Source organism: Symphalangus syndactylus, chromosome 1 (genome assembly GCF_028878055.3).
Source record: "Symphalangus syndactylus isolate Jambi chromosome 1, NHGRI_mSymSyn1-v2.1_pri, whole genome shotgun sequence".
NCBI lineage: Eukaryota > Metazoa > Chordata > Mammalia > Primates > Hylobatidae > Symphalangus > Symphalangus syndactylus.
Genome location: NC_072423.2, coordinates 57,268,936 through 57,291,209, shown reverse-complemented (window position 1 = coordinate 57,291,209; position 22,274 = coordinate 57,268,936). Strand labels below are relative to the sequence as shown.

The window sequence follows — 22,274 nt, the reverse complement described above, 5'->3', positions numbered from 1 at the left end:
AGGCACAAAACTCAGTGGTAAAAGCAAATATACAGAAAAATTCAAAATAATCTAATGCTGTAATCAAGGTATATAAACCACTTATCCATCTTTAGTATGAAGACTAAAAACTATATTAAAGAAAATAATAACTACAATAACTGGTTAAGAGATAAGCACTATCAAATGGATGTAAATTTTAATATCCAAAAGTCAAAATGTGAGAATGGGGGATATTGTTAGTGTATAGTTTGTTTTTGTTTCTTTTCCCTCCTTTGCAATTAAAGTTGTTATCAGTTTAAAATAACCTGTTACTATAAGATAGTTTTTGTAAGCCTCATGCTAATCACAAAGCAAAAGCCTATAATAGATACACTAAAAATAAAGAGCACAAGGTCAAAGCAAACTATAAGAGAAAAGCTCCTAACTACAAAGGAAACCAATAAGAGAGGGACAAAAAGAAAGAAATGATGTACAAAACAACCAGAAAATAAGTAACAAAATGGTAGTTGTAAGTCCTTACCTATTAATAACAACTTTAAAGGTTAATAGATTAATTCCCCAGTAATAAAAAGTCTTTTATCAAAAAAACAAACAAACAAACAAATGGAAAACCAGGAACCGATGGCGTTACTGTTGAATGCTAACAAACATTTAAGTAAAAACTAATACCAACTCTCCACAAACTCTTCCAGGAAATTAAAGAGGGAAAATTATTTCTAAACTCAATTTACAAGGCAATCATTACTCTGATTCCAAACAATACAAAGACAATAAAGTAAGAAAACTATAGGCTAATATCCCTGAAGATAGATGAAAAAATTCTCAAAGAAATATTAGCAAACTGAATTCAGTAGCATATCAATAACATCACTTATTACAATTGAGATTCATTCCCAGAATGCAAGGATGGTTCATCATATACAAATGCATAAATGGGAGACATCATATGAATAAAAAGAAACTGAAAAACCATATGATTATTTCAATAGTTGCAGATGAAGCATTTGACAAAATTTAACATCTATTCATGATTAAGAAAAAAAGAAACCTCCACAAATTAGGCATAGAAGATGTGTACCTTAACACAATAAATTTAAAATCCATATATAACAAACCCACACACAGCTAATATAATATGAATGGAAAAAAGCTGAAAACTGTTCCTCTAACATGAGAAACAAGAAGAGAATGCCCACTCTCAACACTTTTGTTCAATATAGCTCTAGAAGTCCTAGCCAGAACAATTAGGCAAAAAAAAAGGAAAGAAAACTTATGCAAATTGAAAAAAATGGCTAAATTTGTTTCTGTTTGTAGATGACATAATCATATATATGATACACCAATACTCCACCAAGAAAAAAAACACCCTTTGAGCTAATAAATAAATTCAGTAAATTTGCAGGATATAATATCAACATAGAAAAATCAATAGCATTTCAACACACTAACAGCAAACTCTCCAAAAAACAAAATAAGAAAACAGTATCATTTACCATAGGAGCAAAACGAATAAAATACTTAGTAATAAATTTAATCAAGAAGGTGAAAAATCTCTACAATGAAAACAATAAAACATTGATGAAAGAAATTGAAGATACAAATAAATGAAAAGATAATCCTAATAATGAATTAAAACAATTAATATTGTTAAAATGTTCATACTTCCCAAAGTGATGTACAGATTAAATGCAATCTCTATCAAAATGCCAATGACATTCTTCACAGACACAGAAAAAAAAAATCCTAAAATTTGCATGGAACCCCAAAATACCTTGAATTACCAAAAAAATTAAAAATAAAAAAATAAAATAAAAAAAACTTGAGCAAAAAGAAGAAAGCTGGAGATATAACACAGTCTGACTTCACGATATTCTGTAAAGCTGTAATAACCAAAAGTAGCATGATATGGCATAAAAACAGACATTCAGACCAATGGAACAGAAAGCCCAGAAACAAATTCACACATTTACTGCCAACTGATTTTTCAGCAAAACTCTGCTAAGAACATACAATGACGAAAGGAAATGCGTAGTTAGTGTTTAATAGGTGTGAAGTTTCAGTTTGGAAAGTTGAAAAATAGTTCTGAAAATGGATTATGGTAATGGATACAGAATAATGTGAATGTCAGAACATTACATTTTAAAATGATGAAAATCATAGACTTTATGTATCTTTTACCACACACACAACATGATTGCTTAGGTACCATTCACTGAGAAGGTGACAAACAAATATTTGATAAAGATGAGGAACTTAGACCTTTTGATATCCACAGGAAAGAAAGCCTATGTTACTGGAGTAGATTAAAAACAAGGGAGGTAAGTAATGAAGTCAGATAAGTAATGGGATGAAGGGGACAGATTGAGACAGACTTGAAAGCTGAGAACTGAAAATAGACATTGGATTTAGCAATATACTGTTCTCTCTAGTTAGTACTAATTAGAAAAGGGTAGTTTTCATGGCTGATGTGCTGAAAATGTGTATTGAGAAGGAATACAAAAGAATTGGAGGAAAGCATATCCTAAAATACTAAATACAATAAGAGTCACACATTTTTGAGTTAAAACAATCCCTTCTATCTAATCTGGTATCCCTTCTTAAGAGAAAGAATGAAAGAGGACTTTTGTAACAGAGCAAAGAGGGTTTATAGATTTGTCTAAGGTTTTGCAACATATTCTGTGCAATGAATAGTCATTTTCTCACTCTAACAGAATTTATTGAGTCAGTTTTCACACAGCTTCTCATTTACTCAGAGTCTTAGGTAACTTTTTTTAGATCCTCAAATTGAATCCAAAAGCTTTTATTCTTTGTGGTTGAGGATTAATATAATAATTAAGGAAAGGTTTTGACTTTGTATTTTAAAGGTACAACCAAACCATCATGAGTCTTATTTCACATTTATTAAAAATTTCCCTTTCTTTTTCTCAACTCTAAGTAAATTAAATGAAATGGCCTCCAAGGTTATTGTTATATGTAGACTATTCAACTGCAGGGTATTGAACTATATAATCTACTTTCACCCCATTAGAGCTGTATCACTCTTAGTCTTCTGTCTAATTGTGAGTAGACAATTAGATACAAATGGTTTTCAAATGGATTTACTATAGAACACTAGTGGAGGAAAATTTCAGGATCTTAGCTGTTTTTTATTTGAAGTGTAAACTATTAACTATTCTAAAAATCCCTTAATTTGATTATCCTCCACTGAGATCATAAAGTTTGAGATGATAACATTGGCATAAATCAGTACTTTTTCAAATATAAAAGACAAACCTGATAATTAGGAACCTTTACATTTTTTCCTATGCAATTTATTACACTTACCATATTTAAAGTTTTTTAATCAAGCATATACCTGGATTAAGACAGTAATGTCCTAATTGGTCTGACTCTAGATTCGCCTATCTCCATTACAGGGTACACACTACTGTATGATCAATCTTATTGAATCACTTCTTGCTTAAAAATAGGGCTTGTTAACTAATATTTGCTTTATTGAATTAAGGATGTATATGTGTATGTATGACAAAAATGGTTACCTGTTTCTACTGCACTAACATGATACATTTTTACTAAAATTGTAACAATGTCTGTAAATAACTCATTTTACAAATAACTATTTTTTAATTTCTTTTCTTTCCCCCAAGTGATAAATTTCTTGTTGATATTACAAAGGGTCCACAATGGTTAAAGTTTGCATATTCAAGGCCTAGAGAATGATCTCTGGAAGATGCATGACTGTACAAAAACTTATTTGAAATAACTGTTAAGATTTTATTATAAATATATGTGTGTGTATGTGAATTTATGTGTATATACACATATATATCTTAAAGTCAAATAACCATACGCGTGTGTGTGTGTGTGTGTGTGTGTGTGTATATGTATGACTTTTCTAACCTTTGTCATAAAATCAAATTTGTCTCAAAAAGCAACCGGAGCTTCATTTTCAGCCATGGTACTTACACTATCATGTAAAATGAAGCTGGAAACAAAGGGATAATTGAAAAATGAATATAAAAATATACAAAACAGGCCAGGCGTGATGGCTTACACCTGTAATCCCAGAACGTTGGGAGGCTGAGGATCACCTGAGGTCAGGAGTTCGAGACCACCCTGGCCAATATGGTGAAACCCCATCTCTACTAAAAATACAAAAATTAGCTGGGCTTAGTGGCATGTGCCTGTAATCCCAGCTACCCAGGAGGCTGAGGCAGGATAATCACTGGAACCTGGGAGGCAGAGGTTGCAGTGTGCCAAGATAGCTCCACTGCACTCTTGCAGGTGACAGAGCGAGACTCCGTCTCAAAAAAAAAAAAAAAATTATAAAACAACTATATTTATATATCAGATATCATGCAAAGCTATAGCCTGATCACTTGGAGAGTTACAGAAAACAAGCTAAGAGGATTCCTGCACTGGCTCTGGCTTTCTGCCTGGAGGTTCTTTCCTGAATGGGAAAGCAGATCAGCAGCAGAATATTGCAATCTTGTGGACATAAATAGGTATCAGACTTTGAGCTGATGGATATAGCTGGAACTAGCGAGGCAGGTGTTAGAGAGAAGGAAGCAACAACAACAACAACAACAAAACAGTTTCAGATATCTGAATAGGAATCTTTGAGAATCTTTAGCTAAATATTAATCTGTATTTGTATAGATTAAAAAGTCATAAGACCAAAACAAATTAACAACTGTTGGGAAACTATAGAATGAAAATTTCTCAGAGCAACGCAAGGCTGAGAGGTATTTGAATTTCATTAGCCCAGAATATGGAAGCTTATTTTAATACTTTGGAAAATCAGTGGATACCACAAAGGGTCATATCTTAGCAATCAGGCTATTTGGTAACACCTAAAAGAGTTTTCTTATTTTTATTTTTTTTAGACAGGGTCTTGTTCTGTCACCCGGGCTGAAGCATAAGTAGCATGATCACAGCTCACTGCAGTCTCAAATCCCCGGGCTCAAAGTGTCTTCCCCACTGAGTAGCCGGGACCGCAAGTGGGTGCCACCACAACGGGATCATTTTTTTTTTTTTTAATAGAGACCAGGTCTCCCTATGTTGCCCAGGCTAAAGAGTTTAAAATTATGCATTGAATCAGTCTGCTCTGCAAGTAACATAACTACCTGCCAAATAAATTAAGCATTCTTTAAAGAAAGGAAACTAAATCATAACATTCAACAACTTAACAATGTTCTGCAACAAATAAAAATTTACTAGAAACATGTATTAGTTTTCTCTTGTTGCCATAAGAAATTACCACTAATTTAGTGGCTTTAAGTATACAAATACATTACCTTGCAGTGTAGTAGGTCACAAGATTAGTAAGGGTCTCACTAGATTGAAATCAAGGTGTTGACAGGCTGCATTCTTTTCTGGAGGAGCTAAGGGAGAATTGGTTGCTGGTCTATTGGGGTTATTAGCCAAATTTAGTTTCTGGTGATTTTAGGACTGAGGTCTCTATTGGCCTTATTTACAGTTTTGCAGGCTGTAGAAGTCGAGGCTCATTCCCAGCTTCCAGAAACTATAGGGTTCCTGGTACATGGCTTCCTTTTTCCATCTTCAAAGCCAGCAACGGGAGGTGGAATCCTTTTCATGTTGCAACTTTCTGACCTCAGCCAGAAAACAATATGCACGTTTAAGATCTCCTTTAATTAGACTGGCCCACTCAGCTATTCTAGGATAATGTCCTCATCTCAAAGTCTGTATCCTTAATGGCAAAGTATCCTGTACCATGTAAATATGATAAATACATTCACAGATTCCAGGGATTAGGGCATGAATATCTTTGAAGGAAGTGGCAGCATTATTTGCCCATTATATTATGTGAAAAACCAAAAAATAAAACTCATATAAGGATGAAAATCAGTCATTAGATATCACTCCAGAAATGGCAGAAATGATTTGATCTCTATGAAATTCATTGACAGACATGGATGTATAAAGTTACAAAAATTATAAATATAAGAAATATATACATAAATATTTCTATTTATATATTTATAAATATATACTACATATTTCTTTATATTTTATATTATATATAAATATAAGAAAAATGAAAATAATGGGGAGATAAATTGAAGATATAAAAAAGAGACTAGCTTGAAATAATAAGAATAAATAATGCTCAAAAGGAAAAATTTACTCAAATTAACAGCAAGATAAATATCATAGTAGAAAATATTAATGCATTTGAAGACATAGTGACAGAAACTATTCAAACTGAGGCTCAGAGAAAGAGGGAAAAAGCTTGAAAAACTGAACAGGATCTCAGTGACTTATGACATAATATCAAGTGGATTTAATATATGTATAATTAGAACCCAAGAAGGAACAAAAAGAAAGGAACAATGAATAGCTAAAGGCTCTCTAAATGAGATGAAAAATATAACCTTACAGATCCATAAAATACTAAAACCCATTCACAATAATAAAAATAATAATGCACCAAGGTAAATCAGAAGTACATTGTTGAAAATCAGTAATAAAGATAAATTCTTAAGGACAACCATATTCTTCTGTATATACAGAAGAATAAAGACAAGGATTACATAAACTTTTATCAGAATCTATCTTAGTCAAAAAGAAATGGCAAGATCTTTTTAAAGTACCAAAAGTAATTACTATTGGTCTACAATATATATTAAGAAAATTTGCAAAAGAAAAAGAGGAGAAAGGATCAAGCAATTGTCCAAATATTTGGAAAATGAACAACAAAGTTCTAAATAAAAAATCTCAAATGCCAAATTCAAGTACCAAGAATAACTCTCAAGAGAAATTAGTAAATATTTTGATTTGAATGGAGAAACATCTCAAAACCAACATATCTAGATTTGTGAGATGCAACTTAAAACAGTGCTTAGAAGGAAGTCTGTGTCATTGAATACTTATATTAGGAAAGAAGAACTGTTTACAGCCAAGAGCCTAAGCTTGCAACTCAGGAAACTAGAAAAAAGAAAAAAACACAGGTTAACCCAAAGTAAGCAGGAGGAAAGGAAAAATAAAGGTAAGAATAGAATTCAATAGAAAAGAAAAAGGAAAAAATTATGAAAAAATCTATGGAAAAATAAATTTGTTCATAGAGAAGATCAATGAAATTTTTCCAAAAAAGACAGAAAACACAAATCACCAATATTAAGAATAAGAAAGTGGATATTACTACAGATCCTACCAACTTTAAAGAGTTCACAAAACCTTAATTATTGAAGTAGTCATTAAGAAGACTGTGTATGTAGAAAATCCTAAGAAATAAAAAATAAACCGCCAGAATTAATAAATAAATTTAGCAAGTTTGCAATATACACGGTAAAAATAAAATTATTTTATTTCTATATTATGAGGCCAAACAATTGGGAAAATGCAATTTTAAAAAGTAACATTTATAATAGCATAAAAAAACTGAAATACTTATTAAATGTACCATAATAGGTGCAAAACCTGTAAATTAAAAACTTAGAATATTGCTGAAATTTAAAAATACCTATATAAACAGTTAATTCTGTAAGTGGATCAGAATAAGTAAATTTAGTATATGTAAAATTGTGCTTTAATAGAGCTGTTAATTATAAATAAATATATTTTTTAAATGTCAGCTAGGCTTATGCCTGTAATCCCAGCATTTTGGGAGGCCAAGGTGGGTGGATCACTTGAGGTCAGGAGTTTGAGACCAGTGTGGCCATCATGGCAAAACCTGGTCTCCACTAAATAAATACAACAATTAGCTGGGCATAGGTGGTGCTGGCCTTTAGTCCCAGCTACTTGGGAGGCTGAGGCAGGAGAATCACTTGAACCCATGAGGCAGATGTTGCTGCGAGCCAAGATTGCACCATTGCACTCCAACCTGGGCAACAGAGTGAGAATCTGTCTCAAAAAACAACAACAACAACAAAAACAGGCATGTCCATAAACATTGCCCAACTGGATATCAAGTAGCCCCATTAGATTGACATAATAAAAGGGCTTGATGAGTCAATTTTGAGTCAGATAACTAATCCAATAAATGTACCTCATGAAAAAATGTCTTTCATGTCGGCACTTTCTGTGGTTGAAATTTTAGCAGAATCATTCCAAATGCTAGTAAATGTTTTTTCTCTTTCTCACAGCTAGTAAAATCTTAGAGTACATGGAATTTCAAATGCTATCAAATTGCATCAGCAGTGATGAGATATGCCACTGAGCATTGGGCGGCTACAGCCAGATGCTTTTACTTTATGTCAGGAGGTTGTGCCATGTGGGAATGACCAACTGCTTACCTAGCAGTGCTAGACTGACTGGGTCCCCCACTTTAACCACTGCTGCATGGCAAGTGAAACCAGCCAAAGCCATGCGTTTCTGGCTGCTTTCACAACATCCAGAATTAGATGAAATGATCCCTTGAGAACAGTATCTGGATTCAACAGAAGTTGTTAGAGTCCCTGAAGATAAAACTTGGAAGAAGACAAAAAGAGCAAAGAAGATGTATTATCTCTCTTTCCTCCCTTTTACATGCTTTTGTTCCAAATAACAATTTTTTGTTGTGTTTTTCATACTGCCTGTCTGAGACACCTTGTGTGACCAGGCAACTGCATCTTTGTGGCTCATGATGGAAAACTGGCCAGCAGAGTAGCACACGAATTTGTGTTGCTTGTTATGTTTCTCCTCTTTACTTTTTTTTACCTTACTCTTCCTGTCCTGAGATTTTACTCTCCTCCTCCCAAAATTACACAAAAATGAGAAAAATCAGCATTTTTCCTACTTTATTTCTGTGTTCTAGGGATCTGTGTTAAGAAACTAGAACAGCAACAGTTCATTAAATCAATAGTTACCATCTAAGTTGGCCTTGGTTTTTATATTCAAGACTTTGCAGACTTGGGAATTGCATATGTAGAGTATAATTTTATCCATAAAACAGATTTTTAAAAAGGTTTTAGGGCCATCGTTATCCTTAAGGTCTCATTATTTTAAGTGTCTGTGGATAGATGCAGAATAATCTCCATCTCCCTTCAATGTTCACTCCAACGATGTTTAAATTTTAATCCTTAAAATCTGTAAATATTTTGTATTTCATAATAAAAAAAAGGCCTTGTTTATGTGATTAAATTAAGGACACTGAGTTGAAATTCTCTTGTGTTATCCAAGTAGGCCTAATGTAATAAAAAGAGTCTTTAATAGTGAAAGAGTGAGCTGGAAGAGTCAGAGTGATAAACATGAGAGACTCAATGACCATTGCTGGCTTTAAAATGGAAGAGGGCCACTAACAAGGAATTGGAAAGCCTCTAGAAACTGGACAAAGCAAGAGAATGGGAGCCTAGAGACTCAAGGAGGAACCCAGCCCTGCCTTCAGGACTAGATTTTAGCTCAGTAAGATTCATTTTGTATTTCTGGCATCTAGAAACATAATAAATTTGTATGGTTTCAAGCCACTAAGTTTGTGGTAAGTTGTTATTGCAGCAAGAAGAAATTAATACAGAGGCTTTAGAATTTTTGTCATAGCATATTTACCAATGTAGAAATAGCTTTTGTGGGTTTGATTTTTAAAATTTCAACTTTTATTTTAGATATAGAGCGTCCATGTACAGGAACGTAACATGAGTATATTGCACGATGCTGAGGTTTAGGGTACAGATCCTGTCACCCAGATGGTGAGTTTAGTACCCAAGGTAGCTTTTTAACCCATGCTCCTTCTTCCTCCCCTTTCTAATAGTCCATAATATCTATTCATGTGAAACTGTCAATTAAACTTTTCCTGTTTTTATGCCCATGAGCATCTGATCTAAATTTAGCTTCCACTTATAAATGAGGTATGTGGTATTTGGTTTTCTGTTCCTGTGTTAATTCACCTTCAGCTGTGCTATTGTGAATAATGTTATTGTGAATAACATTGTGATGAACATACGAATACATGTGTCTTTTGGTAGAACAATCTATTTTCTTTTGTATATTTACCCAGTAATGGGGTTACTGAGTCACATGGTAGCTCTGATACAAGTTCTTTGAAAAAAACCCAAACTGCTTTCCACAGTAGCTGAACAAATTTACAATCTCATCGACAGCGTATAAATGTTCCCTTTTCTCTGAAGCCTCACCAGCATCTGTTATTATTTGACTTTTTAATAATAGCCATTCTGACTGGTGTGAGATTGGAACTCATTGTGATTTTGATTTGCATCTCTCATAGTTAATGATGAGCATTTCCTCATATGTTTGTTGGCTACTTGTATATCTTCTTTTGAGAAGTGTCTGTTCATGTCTTTTGCTCATTTTTTTAATGAGGTTGTTTTTTGATTACTGATGTAAGTTCCTTATAGATTTTGGACAGCGGACCTTTTTTGGATGCATAGTTTGCAACTATTTTCTCTCATTATGTGTGATATCTGTCCACTGTGTAGAAGTCCCTTAGTTTAATTAGCTCTCACTTGTCAATCTGTGTTTTTGTTGCAATTGTTTTAGGGACTTACCAACAATTCTTTGCCAAAGCAAATGTCCAGTGGGTTATATCGTAAGTTTTTGTCTAGAAATTGTTATAGTCTGAGTTCTTACATTTGAATATTTAATCCACCTTGAGTTATTTTTTTAAGTATGGTGAAATGTAGGGGTCCAGTTTCATTCTTCTGCATATGGCTAGCCAGTTATCCCAGCACCATTTATTGAATAGAGAGCACTTTCCCTATTGCTAGTTTTTGTCAGCTTTGTCAAAGATGAAATTGTTGTAGCTGTATGGCTTTCTTTCTGGGTTCCATATTATATTCCATTGGCCTATGTGTCTGTTTTTGTGCTAGCACAATGCTGTTTTGGTTACTATAGCCTTGTAGTATAGTTTAAATGTGAGTAGTGTGATGCCTCTGGCTTTGTTTTTTATTTAAGAGTGCCTTGGCTCTTTAGGTTCTTTTTTGGTTCCACGGGAATTTTAGAATAATTTTTCCTAAATCTGTGAACAATTCCATCAGTAGTTTGATAGAAACAGCATTGAACCTGTAAATTGCTTTGCACAGTATGGCCATTTTAATGTTATAGATTCTCCCAATCCATGAGCATAGAATTTTTTTTTAATTTATTTGTGCCATCTCTGATTTTTTCATCAGTGTGTTGTAGTTCTCCTTGTACAGATCTTTTACCTTCTTGGTCAGATGTATCCCTAGATATTTTATTCATTTTGTGGATATTGTAAGTGGGGTTACATTCTTGATTTTGGCTCTCAGCTTTAACATTACTCATATATAGAAATGCTACAAATTTTTGTACATTTGTTTTCTATCCTGAAACTTCTCTGAAGTCATTTTTCAGTTCAAGAAACCTTTTGGCTGAGTCTTTAGGGCTTTCTAGTTATAGAATCATATTGTCAGTAAAGAGGGGTGGTTTGACTTCTTCTTTTCCTTTTGAGTACTTTTTATTTATTTCTCTCACCTAATTAATCTGGCTAGGACTTTCTAGAAATAAGTTTTGAATAAGTAGAAATGTGTTTTGAAGGGCATATAAAAAACTCTTAAAATATTTGAGGATATTTGTCACTCAAAACTCTTCACTTTCAAGATCACATGAATAAACAGGAAACATAGAAGTATTTGTGGGTAAAATGGATTGGCTGTATCTCCACACAAATCTCATCTCAAATTGTAATCCCCATGTGTCCAGAGCCAGGGAGAGACCTGGTGGAAGGTGATTAGATCATGAGGCTGGTCCCTCCATGCTGTTTTCGTGATAGTGAGTGAGTTCTCACGAGATCTGGTTGTTTGATGTCTGGTGCTTCTCCCTTCTCTCTCTGCCTCCTACTGCCACGTAAGACATGCCTTGCTTCCCCTTCACCTTCCACCATGATTATAAGTTTCCTGAGGCCTCTTCAGCCATGTGGAACTGTGAATCAATTAAACTTTTCTTTATAAATTACCTGGTCTCAAATAGTATCTTTATAGCAATGTGAAAATGAATACAGGAAATTGGTAACATGGAGAGTGGGGAACTGCTATAAAGATAACCTGAAAATGTGGAAGTGACTTTGGAACTGGGTAATGGGCGGATGTTGGAATAGTTTTGAAGGGTCAGAAGAAGACAAGATCATATGGGAAAGTTTGGAACTTCCCAGAGATTTGTTGAATGGTTTTGGCCAAAATGCTGATACTGATATGGACAATGAAGTCCAGGCTGAGATGGTCTCAGATGGAGATGAGGAACTTATATTTAAAAGGGTAGCAAAAGATTAGAGTTTGGAAAATTTAAAGACTGATTATGTGGTAAAAAAGAAAACCCCATTTCCTGGGGAGAAATTCAAGCCAGCCTTAGAAATTTGCATAAGTAACAAGGAGCCAAATGTTAATAGCCAAGACAATGGGGAAAATGTCTCCAGGGAATGTCAGAGACCTTCACGGCGCCACTCCCAAGGCCTGGAGGCCTAGAAAGGAAAAATGGTTTCATGAGTGGGGACCAAGACTCCATTATTCTGTGCAGCCTCTGGACATGGCACCCTGTGTCCCAGCAGCTCCAGCTCCAGTGGTGACTAAAAGGAGCCAATTTACAGCTCAGGCCATTGTTTCAAGGGGTGGTACCTTTGCCAAAATACTTTTAGTTTTGAAGGAAAGGAAAGTGGAAGATAAACCAAGTATATACTTTCTAAGAAACTGATCTTTTGTTTTATATGTGGGGACATTAGCAGTAGACTTCATAGTCCTTGTTGCCTTCTTACTGAGAAATTTTCTTTTTTTTATTTAAATTTTTTTTAATTATTATTATACTTAAAGTTTTAGGGTACACGTGCACAATGTGCAGGTTTGTTACATATGTATACATGTGCCATGTTGGTGTGCTGCACCCATTATTTCTTTAGCACCTATTTTTATTAGTTTTTAGACCAAAGAAAGCCAAACACCATTTTATATTTGACAATGCTTACTGTATGCTTTTTATACCAGATAAACTAAATTTCACCTTTATATTAGTATGTTGTTAATGTTACACTCAATTTTAATAAAACCTTGTAGACATATTTTTCCAATTTTAACATCTGACCATAAGGTAAGATTTTTATAGACTCTTTTTAACCTTTTATAATTTTTGTTAAAGAGCAGGTTAGTGCTTTAAGAAACACCCATTGTGCTTTTATTTTAATGTCCAGTTCACAGAAAAACTGGATGATACCCCTTTAACTTTAGCCAATATGTTTACACACAGAATTTCCTTTACAATGAACATTTTAAAACTTGCTTAAACCTTTAAAACAAAATTTTTAACCTTTTAATGTAGGTAAAAATTCACATTTTTATGCCTTCTTATAATCCTTTTATCAAAAGTACATTTTACTTTCCTTGCACACCTTGCACACAAACTGTGTCTTCAACAGTTTTACATTCAGGAGGCCTAACTACTTCTAAATTATACAACATTTCTTGCATAAATTCCCTTTTATAACTTCTTTTCACGACTTTCACAGTCTTTGACTTGCCTCAACCTTCTGACTTGTTGCAAACATGCCTTTCTTTAAAAAACCAGTTAATTTATTTTAGGACAAGAATTTATCATATAACATTCTTTTTATATAAATTCTTCCCCTCCCCCCCCTTTTTTTAAAATTTTCTCCAAAGCAAACTTCCTTCATGTCTGTGGACTAGACTGCCTAAGGCCACAAGACTAGAAGTTAAAATAATACATGTTACACTGTTAACTTTTAGCAAACTTTACTTATGTTGAAAACCTTGTAAGTTTTGGATTTCAATTATCCTTTGCTATTAATAAGACCTTGTTTAGTCCAAATTAACTTAGAATTGGTATAGATGGTTCCTTCTTGGTTCTGTAAGTACTTTAAGGCTTGGCTGAGTGCAAACAGCTCGCATATTTGAGCAGATCAATTATTAGGCAATTTTCCTAACTCTGCTTCTACAAGAGTTTCCCTATCAATTACCGAATACCCATTGTGTCTTTTTCCCTCAATCACCCGGGAGGAACTTTCTATCGTCCTGTCCTGAAGGGAGTTCCTCCTAGGTCTGGTTGGACTTTTGTATGGTAATTAATTAAGATTTAGATCCCCTGTTAGGAAACCTGCTGGGTTAAGGGAATTATCAATGGTTAATGTTAAATCATCTTTTTCTAACAGAATAGCCCCATACTTTAAGATTTTTGAGTTAGTAAACTACCTTTTTGCTTTTTTCTTGACTTAGGGTAGTTCTGAACTGGTGAGGTGTGCTCACAATGAGGTTTCCTCTAAAAGTTATTTTTCTACTTTCTTCTGCTAGCAAAGCAGTTGTCGCTACAGAGGGACTGCATTTGGGCCATCCTTGGGTTACCGGGTTAAGAATTTTTGATAGGAAGGCTACGGGTCCTTAGTGGCCTCAGTGCTTTTGGGTTACGCCCTTGTTTACACTGACAACAAGGTGGTATTGGAGTGTTATAGAGTCATGGAAAAGACCTTCAATTATCAATTATAGGTTTTAAATTTACCCTGGCTTTTAAAGGAAGAGGGTACACTGTTTTCTCTTTACTACTTGTATCTCTTTCTCTCTTTGACTTTATCTCTCTCTTTCTCTCGTTGACTCCCTCTTTGTCTCTCTGTCTCTTCCTCTCTTCCTCTCTCTCCCCTCTCTCTTTCCCTTCTCTCTCTCTTTCCTCTCTTTCTCTCCTCTCTGCATCCCTGCTTCCGCCTGCCGCTTATGCTGCTGTTCTCCCCTCTCCTTCCCCTTCCCCTAGAGGAGGGACTGGCGGGAGTGGAGCTACTCTTTCTTCCCCCGAGAAGAAAGGAAAGAGGAGTTCTGAATATTTTTCTTATTACCGGAGGTTTGTGTGAGGTTCAACCCTTGAAATTAGTGGAAGGCTCAACCCCTCACACCAGGGATGTCTCCCCTTGCCTGTCCTGGAAGTCTCAACCCTTCACACCAGAAATGTCTCACCTTGCCTGTCCCAGAAGGCTCAACCCCTGACACCCGTCTTGCCTTGCTGCTCTGGAAGGTTGACCTGTTTCCTCCCTTTCCCCCTCTGAAGGTCCCTTGCACACTTCCCACTCATGTTGTCCTCTCTGGCTGCTCCCCAAGGGAGAATTAGGCCCCGCTTAGTGTTGGCGTGCTGGTATAAATCCCATGACAGGGTCTGCCCTAAGCCATTTGAGGTAGCTATGGCAGTGCAGAGAGGACCCACTCACTCCGTCCAGCAGTAGAACTTTTCACCATCCACATGAACAGCACCACAAGTAGGCTTGTTTGTGATCATTCACCCACACATACATTTAGCCCTCCAGAATTTGACCACCAAGGAAGTACTTTACCGGCTCCTGTAGTTTCTCCTTCCTTGGTCTGTGCGCAGAATCGTCGCTGCAGTGTATGAGGATCCTTTAAGCTAGGTGCTGGCCAGTCCCTCCCCCCAGCCCCTCCCCTGCGCATTGCTGAGAGCTCCAGTTATTCCTCGCACCTGGTGGGTCTTGAGTTCTCACCCCTGAGGCCGCCACAAGGGGGCGGGGCGTGCCTCCTCACAAGAGAGAACCAGAGACCGCCCCCGGAGGATAATGTAATCACCTGTGAGCCCTCAAATTGTTATAAATAAAGTTTCGGTGCTGCAAAAGAACTAGCACTCGAATATAAAATTTTCTTTTTAATTTTCAGCAAGGCAAGGTACTTCTACAGAAGGGTATACCCTTACAGATGGAGCAATGGTGAGCACACACTTGGCCAAGGGAGGGGAAGGGGTTCTTACCCCTGACGCATGTGGTCCCTATTGGCTAGGGTTAGACCGCACAGGCTAAACTAATTCTGATCGGCTAATTGAAAGAGAGTGACGGGGTGAGTGGTTTGGTGGGAAAAAATTGTTATGACAGAGCAGGTAATCGGAATGAGTCAGGGTGGAGTAGGTAATTGGAATGAGTCAGGGCAGAGCAGGTAATCAGAATGGGTCAGGGTGGAGTAGGTAATCGAAAAAGGTTGCTTTACAAGGAAGTTAAGTTTAAAAGTAGAAGGCAAAGAATTGAACATACTGACATATTGATTCTTTTAAAAGCAATTTAGAACTCATAACTAACAATTGGCTTTAAAATGTGCAAAGGACATGATATGATATTTGGAAGGGGCCAGGGCAGGATGATATGGTTTGGCTCTGTGTCCCCACCCAAATCTCATTTCAAACTGTAATTCCCACCTGTGATAGAGGAACCTGGTGGGAGGTGATAGGCTCATGGGGGCAGTTTTCCCCAGGCCGTTCTCATAATTGTGAGTGAGTTCTCATGAGATACAGTTGCTTATAAGTGTCTTGTGCTTCCCTTTTCTCTCTCTCTCTCCTGATGCCATATGGGTAAGATGTGCCTTGCTTCCCCTTAACCTTCCACTATGACTGTAAGTTTCCTGAGGCCTCTTCAGCCATGCAGAACCGTGAGTCAATTAAACCTCTTTTCTTTATAAATTACTCAGTCTCAGGTATTATTTATAGCAGTATGAAAATGGACGAATACATGAATACAGTGGGGCTTTTATTTGTTTGAATTTTTTGTGTTTACTTTTCTAGGTACTGACTTAAAGAAAGGTGAACAAAGTTCATTGGAATTTCTGTAGAAGCAGATAGGTGTGAGAATAAATTCAGTGAAGTATATCTTATTATAGCTCTCAAAATCATTCTGAAAAGTTGAGAAATATATGATTATTTTAGGATAATTATGTTTGAAGATAAAATGAAGGGGCACTTTCTCAGTAAGATGTTCTACTTACTTGATTTTTAAGATTCCTAGATTTCAAACAGTTAAATCTATTCTGGAAGCTCATCTGGAGCAAAACTGGCATGGATTATGAATCTAATGAATATCAATATTTGATTACTATTTTTCTGAGTTCTGAAAAATAATGCTCATTGTGTAATTATCATACAGATTATCTTCAACAGAAGAAATATTCAGAGAACGAAGTGAAACTATTATAAGCCAAATTTAAAATAAGCCCTTAGCAGCCCTTGTTTGTGTGAAAGGGCTCCTGTGCTGACCATAAAAATACATCTTTCAGCTCTTCCAGCTCAGGAGGGCACAATTGACTCTCATTCCCACTTGCTGCACTGGGAAATTTACCACTGTCTTCCTCTGGAGGCCAAGCTTCCGATGAGCCATTCCCAGGCAGTAACTGAATTGGCAGTGACTGAATATGGCAAGGATACTAAGTCAGATTGGTTCCTGCGAAACATGTAATTCTCTGATGATCAATCTGGTCTCAAAGAACCCATCTACTTTGCTGCAACTTTCTTAGAACTAGAATATTCCCAGTTCACAGATGTTTCCCTAATAAATCTCTAGTCAAGTCTTGATGTAAATACATAGCTAACCTCAGCCAATGCGTATCCCCACCCACTTGTTCCACAATCCCCATTGAAATTAATAACCGCGATGAATAAACATATTGAATATTGTAATAACCACTTTATTAAGTGTAATTTAAAGAAGTGAAACAACAGAGAAAATTTAATGTGATAGCAAGCAAAATATCCTTAAGGAAAAACAAAGAATTTCAACAACAAAAAAGTAGTTAAAATAGGTAGTGCATATTCTCATGTAGCTGATCCCATGAAATTTTGTTTCTTCATAAAGAGCAATGTATGTAACAGGAAGGCCCTGTTTCAAATTCTTATTCATAGAACTATGTGCAAAAGATAATTTTGACAAAGTTTAGACTCAGAGCATAACACAAGAAGAATTGTGTTAGGATACTCTTTAGATGAGTCTATGAATGTTATCAAGACAACAAGGCTGGGGAGCAACTAAAATTTTTTTCCTTTTTTATCATTGATTTTATAGTCTAGAGTTCTATACTATAGTGATGTTAAAATTTCTGCAATAATATTATGAAAGTATTGCAATTGGTGACATCGTACGAAAGTCTATCCATAAAAGCCTTAGATGTCAGTATAAAGTTATGCTATATAATTCTCACTTGTGAAATTCTTGATGATAATATACTTGGTTTTTTTAATTTCTATGCTTCATATACATAGACACAACACCCAATAAACCTGATTATTACCTGAACTTGTATGTATGCTCACCTTACTAGGGTGCTCCCTTGTTGCAACAATACTGGTCTTTATTTCTCACCCAATTAGCAAGGCAAAGAGATTATTTGTTTCTGATTGCTGAAGTGGAATCTCGCTTACCATTGCTTGAAATCTGACTCAATATTATCTATCACCTCAGCATTGATAGAGTGCTGTTTTCCTTTCCTTTAGAAAAATCATTTGCTTTCATTCTGGCCAAAAAGGCAAGATTTACCTCATTTAATCCTTACTTAAAAGATTTAAAATTACCAAAATTTATTTTCAAAATCCCAGACTCTGTGCTAGGCATGTAGAGAGGTAAATCAGAGAACTTTTACGATGTTAAGATGATACGTGCATGTTTAGTTAATCTGCGAACACTGTGAGGTATCAACTATTGTGTTCTAATTGCAAATGACAAAGCTGAAGACCCGAATTTAAATATAGATATTTTTTTTTCAAGATCACAAGGTTAGCAATGTGAAAGAGAAAGTAATCCCTGGTCTTCAAATGGCAAAGGCAGTAATTTTTCTACTATATCAACTTTCATTTTGATATTTGTACAACATATCACAAATAGTACAGATTGAATAACTCGTGTTGTTTACTTGGGTCACTATCATAATTAGGGCAATATTTTAAATAAAGAATAATAGAAAAATTGGACTTGCAAAACCTGGGTTCTGCTGCTTTTAATCAAGCATATGAATTTGAATGACTATCTTGCAAAATTTCCAATCTCTTAGGGGCAGTTTGGAGGTATCTTGAGGGAAATTAACCATGTGTTTAAACCAAGTTGTTTCAATCTTGTTTTAAAGTGCTTGACTTTTCTTTTTTCATTCAGCTGTCAAGCACGTATATCCGATTCAAAGAAAAGACAAGAGGTTAAAATAACAGATTATATTAGTACTTAATATGACTGTAAACTTTTCTTTTTATTTGAAAGCACCACATTACTGCTTAAAAAGTCAAGTTTTTGTTTTTTTTTTTCTTTTTTTTTTTTGAGATGGAGTCTCGCTCAGTTACCCAGCTCAGGCTGGTGTGCAGTGGCACGATCTCGGCTCACTGCAAGCTCTGCCTGCTGGGTTCACGCAGTTCTCCTGCCTCAGCCTCCTGAGTAACTGGGACTACAGGTGCCCGCCACCAAGCCCGGCTAATTTTTTTGTATTTTTAGTAGACACGGGGTTTCTACCTGTTAGCCAGGATGGTCTCAATCTCCTGACCTCGTGATCCACTGGTCTCGGCCTCCCAAAGTGCTGGGATTAAAAGCGTGAGCCACCGCACCCGGCCGTCAAGTTGGTTTTTTAAAGTGTTTAATTCTATATAGATAGCTACAGTTGTCAAAAAATATTGGCACATAAGATGTTTTCTTAAAAAATGTTAGGACATTGTCAGTTGATGAAGGCAAATGAATATCCTAGGTGATTACAAATACAATTTTGTGTTTAGTGTCACAGTATCAGTTACATAATTCATCACTGCTATGCAAATCAGACTGAATAAAGCAAGTGACATTATATATTCCTACTTACGTCATTCGTGATAGAAAATGAATTTGACAACATGTTTTTAATTCTGTATTAAGTTGACCATACATTTTTTTTTTTTATTATTATACTTTAGGGTTTTAGGGTACATGTGCACAATGTGCAGGTTTGTTACATATGTATCCATGTGCCATGTTGATTTCCTGCACCCATTAACTCGTCATTTAGCATTAGGTGTATCTCCTAATGCTGTCCCTCCCCCCTCCCCCCACCCCACAACAGTCCCCAGAGTGTGATGTTCCCCTTCCTGTGTCCATGAGTTCTCATTGTTCAATTCCCACCTATGAGTGAGAACATGCGGTGTTTGGTTTTTTGTCCTTGCAATAGTTTACTGAGAATGATGTTTTCCAGTTTCATCCATGTCCCTACAAAGGACACGAACTCATCATTTTTTATGGCTGCATAGTATTCCATGGTGTATATGTGCCACATTTTCTTAATCCAGTCTATCGTTGTTGGACATTTGGGTTGGTTCCAACTCTTTGCTTTTGTGAATAGTGCCGCAATAAACATACGTGTGCATGTGTCTTTATAGCAGCATGATTTATAGTCCTTTGGGTATATACCCAGTAATGGGATGGCTGGGTCAAATGGTATTTCTAGTTCTAGATCCCTGAGGAATCGCCACACTGACTTCCACAATGGTTGAACTAGTTTACAGTCCCACCAACAGTGTAAAAGTGTTCCTATTTCTCCACATCCTCTCCAGCACCTGTTGTTTCCTGATTTTTTAATGATGGCCATTCTAACTGGTGTGAGATGGTATCTCACTGTGGTTTTGATTTGCATTTCTCTGATGGCCAGTGATGATGAGCATTTCTTCGTGTGTTTTTTGGCTGCATAAATATCTTCTTTTGAGAAGTGTCTGTTCATGTCCTTTGCTCACTTTTTGATGGGGTTGTTTGTTTTTTTCTTGTAAATTTGTTTGAGTTCATTGTAGATTCTGGATATTAGCCCTTTGTCAGATGAGTAGGTTGCAAAAATTTTCTCCCATTCTGTAGGTTGCCTGTTCACTCTGATGGTAGTTTCTTTTGCTGTGCAGAAGCTCTTTAGTTTAATGAGATCCCATTTGTCAATTTTGCCTTTTGTTGCCATTGATTTTGGTGTTTTAGACATGAAGTCCTTGCCCACGCCTATGTCCTGAATGGTATTGCCTAGGTTTTCTTCTAGGGTTTTTATGGTTTTAGGTTTAACATTTAAGTCTTTAATCCATCTTGAATTAATTTTTGTATAAGGTGTAAGGAAGGGATCCAGTTTCAGCTTTCTACATATGGCTAGCCAGTTTTCCCAGCACCATTTATTAAATAGGGAATCCTTTCCCCATTTCTTGTTTTTGAAGTTGACCATACATTTTAACATGACAAGAGTTTATGGTTCTGGATAAACTTCTTGAGTTTAATAAACTTAATATATTTTTTAATCCAAATTTCTTATACTGTTCATAAAAGACAGTATAATGTAAATTATCTGGGACCAAACTCTACTCTGGTTCTATTTTTTATTTTATTTTATTTTATTTTTTGAGATGGAGTCTCACTCTGTTGCCCAGGCTGGAGTGCAATGGCACGACCTTGGCTCACTGCAACCTCTGCCTCACAGGATCAAGTGATTATCCTGCCTCTGCCTCCCAAGTAGCTAGGATTACAGGTGTGTACCACCACACCTGGCTAATTTTGTATTTTTAGTAGAGATGGGGTTTCACCATGTTGGTCAGGCTGGTCTCGAACTCCTGACCTTAGGTGATCTATCTTTCTCGGCCTCCCAAACTGCTGCGATTACAGGCATGAGTCTACCCTGGTTTTAAATTAAGCAACTTTAAACCTTATTGCTTTGTCCCTATTTCTTAAGATACTATTAAATTATTTCCTTGTATAATAAACTTTGACTAGCAAGAAGGAAATTACCTATAATTATAGGAATTATAAAATTTGTCTTTTTCGCTTCTAAAGTTTTCTTTTATGTAATTTAAATGGAATCAGCATTATATACAGATCCATGAAGTCAATCCTCCACATTGGAAAACCTGAGAGGTACTGATAATATCTCATCTATTTGCCCTAATTTTTCTATTTGCTTCTTTCTGGTGCTGAAAATTTTACCATTCTGGTTAATTTGTTTTATTAAGGGATGAAATTTCTATTAAAATGATGATGTAAACTCTCAAATCTTTTCTTATTTAAACTTCAATATAAATGAATTTATGTGGATCATTGTGATTAACCTCTATATTAAACAAATTTTGACAAGAATGTTGAGAAAATCGTACAGAGAATAGATTTATCAGGAATTGTGAAATTGAAGCCTTCTGAAAGAAAACCTGAAGCATATTATCTGCATTTAAAAAGTGGGTAACTTTAGATTTGAAAAATATGTAGGATTTCAGATGTCTCCTTATAGATGCTGGCAATCGATTTTGATGTCTCTGGCAAAAGAATCAGTGTTACTTTACAAAATTATATGCTTTTGTATATTACTACCACTTTAGTATATGACTAAAGAAGTATCTATGACAGAAACAACAATATTTCTTCACTATTCCTACTCTTTTTTTCTTTTTAATAAGGAAACACCTAAAGATTTACCTAGACACAATGGTGCATACATAGAGACTTCATTTCTACCTCTCCAACGTTGCTAGCTATTGGCAGGTGACTAAATTCCAGTGATGAGTGGGGCTTTGGGATCATCTCCTAAGTGATGGAACTCAGTCTTATGTTTGAAAGACTCATCAATATCTTTCATGTAGATGTAAATAATTATATTTTATTATGTGAATGGACCACAATTCAT

At 35.5% G+C, this 22,274-nt stretch overlaps 2 long non-coding RNA genes across 2 annotated transcripts in view; one reads left to right on the top strand and one right to left on the bottom strand.

Moving 5' to 3' along the window:
* Positions 1 to 15,231, bottom strand: part of LOC134731764 (uncharacterized) — a 108,144-nt gene extending 92,913 nt beyond the window's left edge. Inside the window, exon 1 of the long non-coding RNA XR_010114355.1 lies at positions 15,206 to 15,231. This is a non-coding gene — a long non-coding RNA (uncharacterized lncRNA). The remainder of the gene's footprint in view (positions 1 to 15,205) is intronic.
* Positions 15,232 to 15,341: 110 nt separating this feature from the next.
* LOC129489629 (uncharacterized) overlaps positions 15,342 to 22,274 on the top strand; it is a 74,008-nt gene continuing 67,075 nt past the window's right edge. Inside the window, exons 1-3 of the long non-coding RNA XR_008660053.2 lie at positions 15,342 to 15,454; positions 15,540 to 15,589; positions 16,227 to 16,298. This is a non-coding gene — a long non-coding RNA (uncharacterized lncRNA). The remainder of the gene's footprint in view (positions 15,455 to 15,539; positions 15,590 to 16,226; positions 16,299 to 22,274) is intronic.